The sequence below is a fragment of the Camelina sativa genome, chromosome 10, assembly GCF_000633955.1.
Source record: "Camelina sativa cultivar DH55 chromosome 10, Cs, whole genome shotgun sequence".
Lineage (NCBI taxonomy): Eukaryota > Viridiplantae > Streptophyta > Magnoliopsida > Brassicales > Brassicaceae > Camelina > Camelina sativa.
The window spans coordinates 24,114,758-24,129,174 of record NC_025694.1 but is presented as its reverse complement, the minus strand read 5'-3'; the positions used below and the strand labels follow the sequence as shown (position 1 = coordinate 24,129,174).

At 38.6% G+C, this 14,417-nt stretch overlaps 1 long non-coding RNA gene and 2 pseudogenes across 1 annotated transcript; 1 reads left to right on the top strand and 2 right to left on the bottom strand.

The window, feature by feature from the left end:
- On the bottom strand, positions 62–3,934 carry LOC104719760 (annotated as a pseudogene).
- LOC104719759 lies at positions 5,117–8,891 on the bottom strand (annotated as a pseudogene).
- Positions 9,040–10,039, top strand: LOC109126782. The gene is made up of 2 exons (XR_002033593.1): positions 9,040–9,113; positions 9,276–10,039. It is a non-coding gene; the product is annotated as an uncharacterized LOC109126782 (long non-coding RNA).

The following is a 14,417-nucleotide window of genomic DNA, read 5'->3' as shown; positions in this document are numbered from 1 at the left end:
CAATGAATATTTACAAAAAAAAAAATATATATATTGAGAAAACTGAACTCTTTTTTTTTTTGTTTCACAAACACACACACTTTTTTATTAATAACCCCAAAACTTCCTAAACACACAACAAGATCTAACTGTGATGCAAGTCATTGCATTTGGAGGAACAAGCAATAAAAGAGCAACAAAACAGAGACCACAAGGGAACCAATACATAGCAAACGCCAAAGATCTGTGACGTTTTCATCAGTAGTGAGCTTAGCAGATTCACGCTCAATGTACCTCATGAAGATTCCCTCGGTATCAGTATCATCACCGGATCCTGAGACTGGTCTCGAACTTTGCTCTGTCTCATTATTATTATTATTCCCCAGACGAATCTTCCTAAGCCAACTCCAGTGACCTCTATGTTTACTGTTTCTGATGTTTTCATCTTGAGGTACCTTAAAAGCTTCTGCTTCTCCATCTATGTGGTGGTTTCTGTTGCCTCCAGTTTCATTGTAGCCCACTTCAATGCCACTACTACTACTACTACTCTGTGCTTCTGCCAAGATCTTTACACCACATTCCATAATCTTGACATCGCTTAAGAATGCAAACAGAATTTCTTTCGGAGTCACGTCCATAAGGCATCTGTTTTCTACCAAAAATAAGTCGCCACAAAACATTAACAGATGTTCTGTCGTTGATCCAAGAGGCAAAAATAAATATGGGGACTCTCCAGTGCAGTAAGTTACGCCTTTAACACCTTCGTTGCTTCTTAGAGAATATTTTATCATATAACATCCCAAACTCTTGATTGGCGAAAGCAGAAGGCAAGCCTTAAATCTTGAGAAGGAAGAAAAAGCCTCCTCGCCACCTGGTGCCAGAGAGATGGTAATCCAGTTCCCTCTAGTTTGGTGAGTGAACTCTGCAGGGATTTCTTTACCTGGCAAGAATATAGACGTGTAACCCGATTGTTGTATGATTCTTCTTTTCGATTCTTTATCCAGTTTCAGACAGTTGTAGAACATCAATTTCGAGATTGGTCTCTGGAAAGAACAGCATACACTCTTGAGTGATATACAGTTTTCTGCAATTAGGGACTCCAGCGAACGGGAATGACCACGAATTGACACCAGTTTTGTGCAGTTTTCGATGGACATATATAGTAGATGCGGGAGACCAATGACGCAATCTGGAATCATCTTTATATCACTGTTGCTTAGGACTAGCCAAGTTACACTCTCTGGGACATGTGTAATTCTCTTAAGGCTCCTGCTGCCTATCACAAGAAAGTCAAGACGAGTCCAGTGTCCAATGGACGCAGGAAATTCCTCAATCTGTGTGTTTGCTACAGAGAGACCCTTGATATTACTAGAAATATCTGGAAAACTTCTCAGTCGTGAGCAATTATCCATTTTGACCACCTTAAGAGATGATAAGTTGATGTTTGTGGGAATAACTTGTAGCTTAGAGCACCCTAACGCATCCAGCAATTCCAGTTTGTGTAGATTTCTAATAGAAGAGGGAATCTCCACCAAACTCTCACAACCGGCAAGTGTCAACGTCTCGAGATTAGTGGCTTTCCAAAGATTTGGGATTTCTTTCAAATTACAGGAATTTTCCAAATCTATTTTCTTGAGATTTGTAAGGGGCTGCATGCCAAACAAACAAAAAATGAGGAATACTATACTTAGGTTAAATCAATCATTAGTAACGTATTCACAAATATCAAATCCCAACCTGGATTCCTTCCCATAGCTTCTCTAACTTGCTGTATCGCATATCGAGTTCGACAAGACATTCTGGCTGAAATGTCAGAGGAAGACTTTTCCCCGGGTATGAATCCCAATGTAGTAACCTTAGACGAGGTAGATATTCCATGTCCTCTAACAAGCTAACATGTCTTCGAGCCTTAAATCTTTGACTATCCTCTAACAAACTAAAATATCTCCCATTTCTTCCATACTTAAATCTCAAGTATTTGAGATTACGCATTCTTTTAAAGGCACGCTTGCTTATAGAGAACTCCCCGATCTTGGACATATCAAATGATATACCTATGACGGATCCAGTACCCTACCAAATATTACAAAAGAAGATTGATGAAATTGTTATCACAAACAAAATTAGGCAATATTTAGGGAATTAGGGAATATATATATAAGAACTTACTGTTTCATTTGCCAACACATCGCAAATCTCTTTGGCCTCTACTAAAAACTGACGTTTCCCTGGCTCGCAAGACTGTTGAACAACAACTTGTCTACCCAATTGTTGTAGTAGACAGTGCATCGTTATCCACCCATTAGTAGATATATACACAAGAGATTTAGTGGCTAAGGAATTCAACCCATTTTTGACATCCAAAGTACTGTCAGCGAGCATGGCTGTCACATAATCAACACTTTTATGGTTGAAAAAGCATGCAATATGAAGAAACAAAGATTGATGTCTCTCCGACAATTTGTCATATCCAACCCTCAAGACATATTCAATTTTTCTATCAAGATTAGTTTCAATTGCATATAATTGAAGCCTCCACTCATCCTCGCTCTCCCCAAAAAAAGAAGAACCAACAACACGAAGGGCCAATGGAAGATTACCGCAAAGCTCTACTACTTTTCTTGCAAGCTCTTCGGAACCATCTTGTGGAGAATTTTGTTTGAAAGCAGATAGACATAAGATCTCAAGAGCTTCCCGTTCAGATGGATAATCTACATGGTAGATACCGTTGATCCCATGTGCCTTCAAAATACTTTTATCTTTTAAGGTAATGATAATCCGACTTCCAGGACCGAACCAAGAACTTTATTTAGCTAATACCTCTAGTTGCTCTAGATCATCCACATCATCAAGAACAATAAGCACTCTCTGGTTATGTAGCCATTCTTTTATTGCGCCTAAATGATGTATCTTCATATCCTTTTGGTTCAAAACTTCGGACAGAAGCTTGTTTTGCAAACACAACTTCGAATCATAGTCATTAACATCAATGTTCCCCATAAAGCAGCTTCGCCGGAAACCAGTAGAGAGTTGATTAAATAAAGCTCTAGCAATGGTTGTCTTACCAATTCCCGAAGGACCCCAAATGCCAATCATCTTCACATGATCAGACTCGAGGCATAACAAAGAGTTCAATTTTGCCAAGTGAGCTTCAAGTCCCACCATCCCGTCAAAATCCCTTGAAGTTGTAAGATTAAGTTTGTTTGAAACATCTGTAGCAATCTTTTGGATCATCTCTGCTTCGTTAGCCCTAAAAAAAGCAAACAGAGTCATGTTGGTGAGTCTATTTAAATGATAAAACTTCAACCGTTGAAGCATCAATTAAGAAAAATAAAAGCATTCTAATCATTAATTGAGCAAAAAGAAACAACGACAAACCAGTTTAGAGAGTGTTCTCCAGCTATGGCTGCGACATCAGTCAAAGCTTTGCCCCATCTCTGCTTCACTTCCTCGGTTTTACCTTGACATGTTTTCTTGAAAGTACTTCCAAAGTCTCCCGACTGCTTCCGTACATCAGATGGATGAACCTTATTAAAAATAGTCAACACAGCCTGCCCCGAAGCTTCTTTGCACTTTAAGATTTCCACCAACTCATCTAAGCACCAGCCGGAAGAAGCGTACTTCTCCGAGAGCACCACAATCGAGACTCTAGATTCACTAATCGCATGGACGAGCTCAGGTCCGATCGTATGGCCTCTCTCGATCTCTTGATCCTTGAACGTAGTGATCCCTTTGCTTTCGAAGTGACTGTGTAAATGACTGAGAAATCCACTACGGACGTCTGGGCCGTGGAAACTCGAAAAGACATGGTATCTCTTCAAGTCAAACGGTAAAGAAGCTGAAGAACCAGCCATGAAAATTAAAGTAAAAGTGAGATTGGAAGAAAGAAGGTATCACAGTGGTCTATCTATGAAGGAAAAAAAAAAGAATTTTTGTACAGAGTAAAAACAAACATATTTCCCACTTTCACTATAATAGTCGAACGAGTAAGAGAAACAACAAAGAAGTTTCTACAGAAAAATACAACGTTACAAACATGTGTCCCCCCAGCAAATTCTTCGATGACCACTAACTTTATGCTTTTTGTAATCAATTTTATAAAGCTTGCCTAATTAGCATCAGCTTCTTTGTGTTAACAAGAATAAGTTGAAAATTCCACTGATTGCGATCCTATTAAAATCTGGAGATTAAGATAAGAACCAATTTTCTAAACATTTTAAGATAAACCTGTTAAAATGAAACCAATTTTCTAAGATAAAAATGAGACCAATACACTTACATTCCAAATCCAAGGGATAAACTTTTGTCATTCCAAAAAAAAAAACTAATTAAACAAGATTCATCCATTCAATTTTCCAATATCCGTATCTAGGCAAATTTCATGGTGGAAACACTGTCTTCAACTCGTTATAGAATTCAAAAACATATTCCCATGGTCCATGTGTACATATCAAAATGCTCATTTCACTCAAGAGTAGACAAAATGTAGATTAGAACTTTTCTATTCCCAAATCAGATCAAGTACCTCTTTTACATTATCATCCTCTTATAAGATGCTCATTTCTCAGCCGACATGACATGACAAATCTCCTCCTCCAAAGTGCACCTAGGCAAAATCATATCTTCTACTGTATTAATTACTGATTTCAGTAACAAATATCTAAAATTATGAAATTCCAACATAAAGAGTTCACATTCCCAGCCAGATTCAATCAAACGAATCTAAAATTATCATCAAAGTCTAATATTTCCGATAAATTCTACAAAAATCCTCAATTCGATTTCCGCCATGAAATCAAAACACGAAATGAATGAACCAGGAGAGAAAGAATCAACTAACATCCAAAGGGGTTTTGACGTAAGTTGCTTCTGCTACTTCGCGAGCATTTCCGAAGAAAATCAATTTCACTCTGCTGCATATCCATCATGGCTTCTCGAGAAAACTTAGTGATTCTTCCCCAAAACAAATCACCAAATCAAGAAGAAGAAAGGCTTAATGGGCCTTATGGGCTTCTTGCTAATGTTAGCCCAGTAACTTACAAATGTAACAAGAACACACAAATACTTTTTTTTTCTTTGGAAACAGAACACAAAATACTTTATTGATGATAAAACCAAACAAAGGGGATAACACAAACGTTTACGTCCAAACCACCCAAGACGTAAACCAAGAAAACAGGAGAATTAATCAAAATGCAGACAACTCAAAAAAAAAAAAAAAAACTCTATGCAATCATTACACAACAATTACGAATGAAATGGTCGAACTGAACATTGCCATAGTTGGTATTTATTTAGCTCTTCCCAAACTAGCTCCTCCACGTCTGGAGACGGACGACGAAACGTGAAAGCTCTCATTGTCGCACACGAAGAATGAGGAGACGAGTTTCCAATCAACAAAAGCCTGTTTCCAATTGACTTAAACGCCACGCCCCAACCTAAGCCCACATTTGATATCACAGGTGCAACACCAAGTTTCTTCCAACTGTTTGCGTTTATATCATAAACCCTCAACTCGTTTGAGTATGCTTCAAGCGAGTAAAGGTTGTTGTTGGCCACTGCGATGAGGGGCGGCGACTGGCAAGGCATGAACGTCATGCTTCCAAGCATGTCTGGGATGAGCGTCCAAGAATTTGTCACCCCATCGTAGCGCTCTCCACAAGTTAGGTATTCATTATACTCATTTCTACCGCCGATCACGTAAAACTTGCCGCGCAAGAAACATCCTGAGCTGAATTTTCTTCTCTTATGCATTTCCGGAATCGTTGACCAGGTTTTGGTCTGAGCATTGTATCTCTCCACACTTCTCAAAACCTCGGGATTCGGAAATCCATTTACTTTTAGACCACCGGCAAAATAAGCATCAAACCCACAGCTCGCTGAAGCGAACATGCAACGCGGTGTGATCTGCTGGACCTTTTACCCACTCATGCATCCCTAGCTTGTAACGCCACACTGCCATGCCTCCCAGCTCGTTTCCAATGACCATCAAATGTGTTCCCGCACAAACTGTTTCTTTATCACTTAGAGAGAAGCAAATGTCTGACGGAATCCTTGGAAGTGTCTCAAAATTCTCAAAGTTTTTATCAAACATCGTCCAGCAAGTTTCACCGCTCGTCAGCATAAACACGTATAGTTCCACGATCCCGCATTCTCGCCTCATCTTAAAAACATCATACCTTTTTAGCAGCTGTAAAAACTGGCTATTGAGACCTTGCGTTTTCCAGTATGTCGAACACAAAACTCCGACAAAAATCTCAACCTCGAGCTTGTACAGAACCTGAGAAATGTCAGACTCGTCATCTTGAAGTTTAAGACTTGCATGCTTTTGAACTTTCTGTATGATTTCTCCTTTTCTTGCTCCCAATTCCGAGTCAACAATCAAAAGCCTACTTGCCGGAGACTGACTCAAGCTTGCTCTGAGTCTTGAAATCCTTTCTTTTCCTAACGAAAGGATTGACATCTTCCTGAAAAAATAATTTAGATCAATGAGCACGCAAATTGTTTCTAAAATGTATTATAACATTTTCAAATACCAAAGAAATCCTACTTTATTTAAGTTATAAGGTCGGTTAGTCGATGTGTTTTTTAAAAACTAGATTGATATTATGGTAAATGTTAGACATGCTAGAGAAATTAAGACCAAAACTATATGGAGGGAGCCACAGGATGAAAAGTATTATAGCATAATATTTTTTTTTCACATTTCTACTATGAATTATTGAGGCAGTGAAATTCATATTTTGACCCTAATCAACATACAATAATAAGAGAATGTGGAGTGGAGTCTTTCACCACCAAAAATAATAAAAGGACAATAAAAATTTAGAGAAAATAAGTGGAAATCGATTTTCATACGAGAGACTTTGAGAACCCATGAAAATATTTCATGTGGGTTCCAAATACAAAAAATGTCTCTTTATAATTGGTATTATTGATAAAATCCATTATGCATATAACTTTAAATTATATATTAAAATTAGTTTAAGCGAATATTAATTAATTACAATAATTATTAAAATAATATATTATTGTTATTTTTTTACTGTTATATATTATATTAAAATATAACTAATTAATCATAATTGAAAGATATGTAAAATTTTATTTGATTTGATTTAAAATATATTAATTAAAATTCTTTTAATTTATAATAAAATTTAAGATAAGTAATTAGGTTATATTATCTTATAAAATATTATTTTGTATTTAAAATAAATTATTTTGATGAGAGACTCAATGGATCTCTCACCAATGGAGGTATAAAAACATCAAAGCAATCTAAATCTAAAGTATATTAAAAATAATAATATTATATTTTGAAACATTTAAACTATGGCCAATGGAGCAACCACTGACAAAATATGATTGCTGAAATCAAAATTAATAATTAAATAATCAGTTATAAAATTAACTAGAGGATACGATGAGTATATACCTTGAAACTTGAAAGTTATGGCACGTGTCAACCATGTCAATCTTTAAACTTGAAAGCAAAAATTTTGTTAGATTTAAACTAGAATGGGGCGCCGCCAATCGATGAGAAAAAGATTAAAGCTTTAGCATATATATATAGCATATCCCATTTTTAATTAACTTTCATAGTGATGAATGCTTATATTTAATCAACTAACATAGTATGTTACAAGTTTGACTGATTTTTTTTTTACTATTTTCTGGTAATTTAATAAAGAAATTTATTGATATATTGATATACAATTAACAAAAATTATTTTGACTATGTATGTAATCAAGAATTTATTATACATTATTTAAGAAGTAAAATTAATAGCATTTAATGATGTGCTTCACTATATTCAATTTAAGCATGTGATTTTATTTATTGGATATAGACTTTTAATTCACCTAAATGGAAGAGAAAAATAAAAAAGAAGAACAATAAGTATATACACTTTTAATTCACCTCTATTTTAATTATCCAATAAGTATATGCCAAGTAATGTTTTTACATTTTAATGATAAATAAAAACTAAAATCAAATAAATAAAATTAAAATTAAACAGATAACTAAAACAAATAATAGAAAAAAATTTAACGTTTTGTTAACGTTCTACACCTTCCCGCTAATACTCGTCTCTTACAAACAGATTTTAGGTTAGGGTTTCGGTGATATGTTATTTATCTATATATACATTTTTGAAGTACATTATGGGTTCTACCCTTTTATTTGTACTTATTTACAAAGTTAATCCTTAGAATTTTGACAAATAAATAAACTAATTAAGGTTAATTTGGAAAAAAAATCATACATATATTATCGGATCGAATCAATTAATTAACCTTCCATGACCAAAAAATAAACATCCATATATTCAATCTCTCCCATTTTCATTTTAAAAGAATTGAATGTTTTAGTAAACAAAGAAAAAGATATATATATATATATATATATCGTTAATAGAAACAAGAATATCTTACCTCCAATATCGATTTCCTTTTATTCTTTCAATCGTACGGATCTCAGCAATCCACCAAAATAGCATTAATAGATTAAATCCTTAACTAAAAAAAATAATATCCTCTTGAGATTTCACTTCATTTGAAAATCGCAAAACCTTAACTCAAAAACTCATATTTGGAGATCATATATATATTCCATACAATCCTAACCAAAATGCTAATCAAAACTTCCTAAATTGTTAAATCTACACAGATTTTACCTAGCTCATCAATCTTATCGCTACGCATTGACAAGCTATAAATACTAGCGTCAATACATATTGACAAGCTGTAAATACACCATCACCTAAAGCGACAAAAAAATACATAAACAATAAGTGAGAGAAAAAGAAGAAAGAAAAAGAATATAACTCTTACTAGCCAAAAAACTTTTTGAAATTTCGCTCCCATGCACGTCTATCAAAGCTGGACAAAAGGAAGCATGGAACCCGTTATTATCCAGACTCACCTAATCCTGGGTACTAATAACGGGCTTAATTCAGCGGTCCCTCCACATGCTTCCCAAAACCCGCTGGATATTTGCTTCCCTCCGATCAATCTGTACCGCTCCGACGTCGGAAAGACTTCTGGTTTCTGCTCCTCTGCTTTCCTGCATCACAAACGAAGGCTTCTGAACGGTTCCAACCTGCTTTTTCTCTAATAGTGCTTATATTGTGTGTAACCTTTTCTACTCTGTTTAAAAATCTCACTTTGTAAAAAGAGGGACAAAAGGACAATCGTTCCTCGTTCTCTCTCTTCTCTCTCCTTCTGTTCACAAAAAAAGTAAATCTCGTTTTTTCTTCTTTTTTTCTTTTGTAATCTGTGCTTAACTGCAGGCATTGGCTTTGCAAAGAAGATCCAAAAGTGAGCAAGGGTCTTCTTTTACCGACAGTGGTGGCGTGGTTCTCTCTCTTCGGTGTAGTTATGGCTCCGGTAAACGGAGAAGAAGATCCGGTGTAAAGTCCCCTGGTTTGAGGACGCCGGTGGGTTATCGCCGGAGCTTCTCGGCTCCTCCGTTTCAACGGCTCGCTGTGACTACAGCGGAAGCCGAAGGGTGAGTGGTGGGGAGTGCTGTTTCGTCGAGGTGGTTAATGGCTCGATCCTTTTGGATCTTGTTGGCTGTCGCGGATTCTGGTTGCAGTTGGTCTGGGTGAGCCGTCAGCCTCTGTAATTGCCGCGAATTGTGTGTCCACCGGACCGGTTTGAAGTTGTCCTTGCTCGAGGGAGATCGAAGCCGTCGGTGGTTAAAGGAGGGGATAGATCTGAGTTTTGGCGGTTTGCTAGGTCAGAAACTGCCAACGTCGATGTCGGTTGTCGGAAGTTGTGCACACCGGGAGGGATGTAGCGGGTCAGGTGGCTCGCCGGATCAAGATTAACGATAGAAACTGGATTCTTCTGTCGGTGGTCTGGATCCTGCAGTTGCTGCTGCAAAGCCGTGGCCCTTGAATCCACCGGAATTGGTGCGCTGACTCTCTGTTTCCGGTGATCAACAGGGTCCGATCCTCTTGCCGGCGGCTGCTCTATTTCGTTTTTCTGTAAACCCTAATTTTGTACTGGATCCGAATTGTAACAGGCCAAAACCCAGCCGATTTGGGAGTTTAAAAAAAAAAAAAAAAAAAAATCTCACTTTGTAAGTGAGTAACCTGAGCTCGAATCCCTCTCCTCCAACCTGTGTGTAGCCGAACCACTCAAACCATGGAGAGAAGAATCCCATATCACCTGAAAGGAAAAAACATTGAAAGTGGCTTCTCCCCACCTACTTGTAAAAGAATCGGAGCCCCAGAACTTGATACCTCAAAGCTTATCGAGGAAAATTCCCTTACCTTGATGGGACGACTTACAAACCCGTCAGTTCAACGTCTTTGGTCCCTTTTTCCTTTCCTATCTAACAGGTAGAACCTGAAAGGAAAAGCTCTAGGCTCAGATTTGGGAAGAGACTGCTTTCAATTCAGCTTCGAGTATGAAGAAGATATGAAAAAGGTCTTGGATAACAGACCTTTCCATTTTGACCATTGGATGGTTAGTCTCCAAAAGTGGGAACCTATTATCTCGGAGTCCTTCCCTTCCTTGATCCCGTTTTGGATCGAGATCCAAAGCCTCCCAAAGCATTTCTGGCAACCTGAAATGGTTAAAACAATTGGGGAGGAGATTGGTGAACTGCTTGACTCAGAAATAACCAACTCTTCTGTCAAGATAAAAGTGATGATTGATGGTTTACAACCTCTGATAAAGGAAACAGTTGTGGAATTCAGAGATGGGAGTGAAGTCTTAATCTCCCTCCGCTACAAAAACCTCAAAAATCACTGCCTGTTCAGCAACAGACTAACACATGAGAAGAAGTCCTGTCCAGGTTTCCTAGCGGAAAAAGAGAGACAAGGATATTTACCCCCCACTACAAGTTTCTCAGGAAAAAGTGAACCCAGAGAAACTACTATACCCCTTGGGACAACTTTATGGCTCCTAAAGACCAAGCAAACAGGTCGGGAACCATGAATTTAGGTAGGGAATCCTCTTCTACTCGGAACCCACTTGTTCATCCTTACAGGCATTCACACTCTCGAAGTTCATCCCAGGCTCCCTCAGCACACCAAATTAGAGGATGGGAGGTGAACCCTGCCAGGCCCTACTCTAGAGTTCCTGAAGATCCGACAAGATCTAGACCAACTATCCCTATTTGATCATCTTCACATATGCATTCATCATCACAAGGGACTCGTCTAAGATCCTTCCAAAGCCAAGGGAGAAGAGTTCAGACTCAAAACTCTCTCTGGAGAGAAAAACCACCATCGAGAGTCGAAAACTCGGAAACTTCAATATCAAGGCGACTATCCATAGAACAGACTATTTCCTCTGCAGAGGTAACCCCTCCCCCGCACATACCTATTCCAACAAGAGAAGAGGTGATGGGAACTCTCCGTGATGTAACGGTGCAGTATCTGAGCTGTGCGGACCCAACAGAGAGCGCTGCAAGAAAATACAGAGTGATTCAGGGAGAAGCTCGAGGCTTAACTGCAAAAACAGCTAATAAAATTATTGAAGCTGCAGTAGTCTCTAACCAAACGAGTACCTTACAACTCTCTGATAATCAAGATCCTCCCAGGGCACCTTCAGAGGAACTTGACCCCCAGCTGCGGACTGCTACGGGCTCAAAAGAGGCTCCTGGAAAGAAAAGAAGAGGCAGGCCTCCCCTTCAGAAGCCAAAAAACAAAAGCCCCATTAGGCTAGTGGGAGCAAAGTCAAGCAAATGGAACAAATGTCTTATTCAAGCATCACCTAAGCGTAAAGGTACCTATGATCCTGGTGCATCCTCCCGTGGTGCAAATGGCAAGCCTAGTAATAATACACCACAAGGAATGTTGATCTCTGCTATGGTGAAGAAGAAGGTGGATTCTCAAAATTCACCATCTCTTCTTCCTTAAAGCTGCTCAGCTGGAACTGTTGTGGGTTGGGGAACCCCACAACAGTCCAACGTCTCCGGGAGTTCTACTCCAAGTTTTCACCGGATATTCTGTTCCTCATGGAGACGAAGAATACTGATGAAAAAACCTTAAAACACCGTTCAATGTATGAATTACCCATCCATCCCACTTTTTAGTCTCACCTCATAGCCCGGGAGGAGGAGGACTAGCCCTGTTTTGGAAACATGAAGTTAAAGTATCAGTACTCTCAAGCTGTCAAAACTATATTGATACAAAAATTGAAATAGAAGGGAAAATTTTCTTTGCGACCTTTGTATATGGGGAGCCAAACCGTTCAAAGTGCAAAGAGATTTGGAGAATACTAACCACCTTGGGCTTAGATAGAGAGGATCCCTGGTTTCTAATAGGCGACTTTAACGACATCATTGACGCTTTAGAGAAACAAGGTGGGCCCCCTCGTGATGCGGGGACCTTTGTAGACATCAGATCCTTCATGGCAGAATGTGATTTATTTGATCTACGCCACTCAGGAAACTTTCTGTCTTGGAGGGGTAAGAGAAATGACCAGTTGGTGTTTTGCCGTCTGGATAGGGCTATGTCAAATAGTGCTTGGGCTGAATCCTTTCGTTTTAGTCGAAGTGAATACTTGCGGTTTGAAGGCTCAGACCATTGCCCTCTGCTCACACAACTAGATCTCACAAAAAAGAAAAGGAAAGGAATCTTTAGGTATGATAGACGGCTAAAATATAATGAGGAAGTCAAATAACTTATCAAGCAGATCTGGTCGCGTAATACTTATGCAGAAGTGGAGGAAAATTTAAAACATTGTAGAATTGCAATCTCGAAGTGGACAAAAGAACAGAATAAATGCACCAGACAGTTGACTGAAAACCTTAAAGCTCAGTTAGAAGAAGCAATGTCAAACCCTGATCCTCCCTCAGAAGATGTTTCCAGAATAAACAAGGAGTTGATAATGACGTACAAAGCTGAGGAAGAATTCTGGAAACAAAGAAGCAGACAACTTTGGTTAGCCCTAGGAGATAAGAATACTGGATATTTTCATTTTATAACCAGAGGAAGAATGGCTGTAAAAATATTCTCAGTCATAGAAGACCGAGAAGGTAACGCTATGTATGAAGACAAGAACATTCTCAAAGTAATTACCTCTTACTTCGACGATATGTTTACATCCCAAAATACTCCCCGGGAGGATATTGTGCGTGATGCGATACAACCATGTATTACAGAGGAAATGAACCTTTCTCTTGTTGCTAGTCCATCCCCGACTAAGATCAAAACCGCATGCTTCTCCATCCATGCGGACAAAGCCCCGGGACCGGATGGCTTCTCAGCCAGTTTCTTCCAAACAAACTGGGATACAAGGACCAAATATTGTCTGTGAAGTACCAAGCTTCTTTTCATCAACGCACCTGCAAAAGTCTATAAATGAAACACATGTGAGGCTCATTCCCAAAACTTCAAGTCCTCAAAAGATGGTTGACTACTGACCTATAGCCTTGTGCTCAGTTTTCTACAAGATCATCTCGAAGGTGCTGTCCAAAAGACTCCAACCAATCCTCCAAAGCATAATCTCTGAAAACCAATAAGCCTTTGTCCCCAAAAGAGCAATTACTGACAATGTGCTTATTACTCATGAAATATTGCACTATCTAAAAACCTCAGACGCAAAAAAATGTTGCTGCATGGCAGTAAAGACTGATATGGCAAAAGCATATGATCGTGTGGAATGGGATTTCCTAAGATTGGTAATGGAAAGAATGGGCTCTCACACAAAGTGGATACAATGGATTATGCAATGCATGACTACGGTTTCATACTCATACCTACTCAATTGCTCAGCTCAAGGTTCAGTTATTCCTCAGAGAGGAATCAGACAATGAGATCCGTTATCTCCTTATCTATTCATTCTGTGCGGGGAGTTTCTTTCAGGCCTCTGTCTAAAAGCATAGAAAGAGAAGAAACTACCTGGTGTTCGAGTTGCCCTTGGATCTCCCCGAGTAAACCACCTCCTGTTTGCCGATGATACAATGTTCTTTTGCAGGTCTGATGTCAAGAGCTGCTTACTCTTGATGGTTATCTTAAAGAAATATGAATCTGCATCTGGACAAGTGATTAATAAAGATAAGTCAGCAATCACTTTCTCCTCTAAAACAGATGAAGGCACCAAACAACTGGCTCAACAAACCTTCGGAATCCAGAGAGCTGGTGGCCTTGGCAAGTACCTAGGTCTCCCTGAAATGTTTGGTAGAAAAAAGAAAGATCTCTTCAACTTCATCATTGACAGAATACGGCAAAAAGTTATGAGCTGGTCAACAAAACGCTTATCTGTGGCGGGAAAAACAACAATGTTGAAGTTTGTACTCTCGTCAATGCCAACCTATACAATGTCATGCTTTAAACTCCCTGGATCTCTGTGCAAGAGAATCCAATCAGCTCTCACACGTTTCTGGTGGGATACCTCTATGGAGAAAAGAAAAATGTGTTGGATTGCATGGGACAAAATGGCAAAGACAAAAAGAGATGGAGGTCTAGGATTTA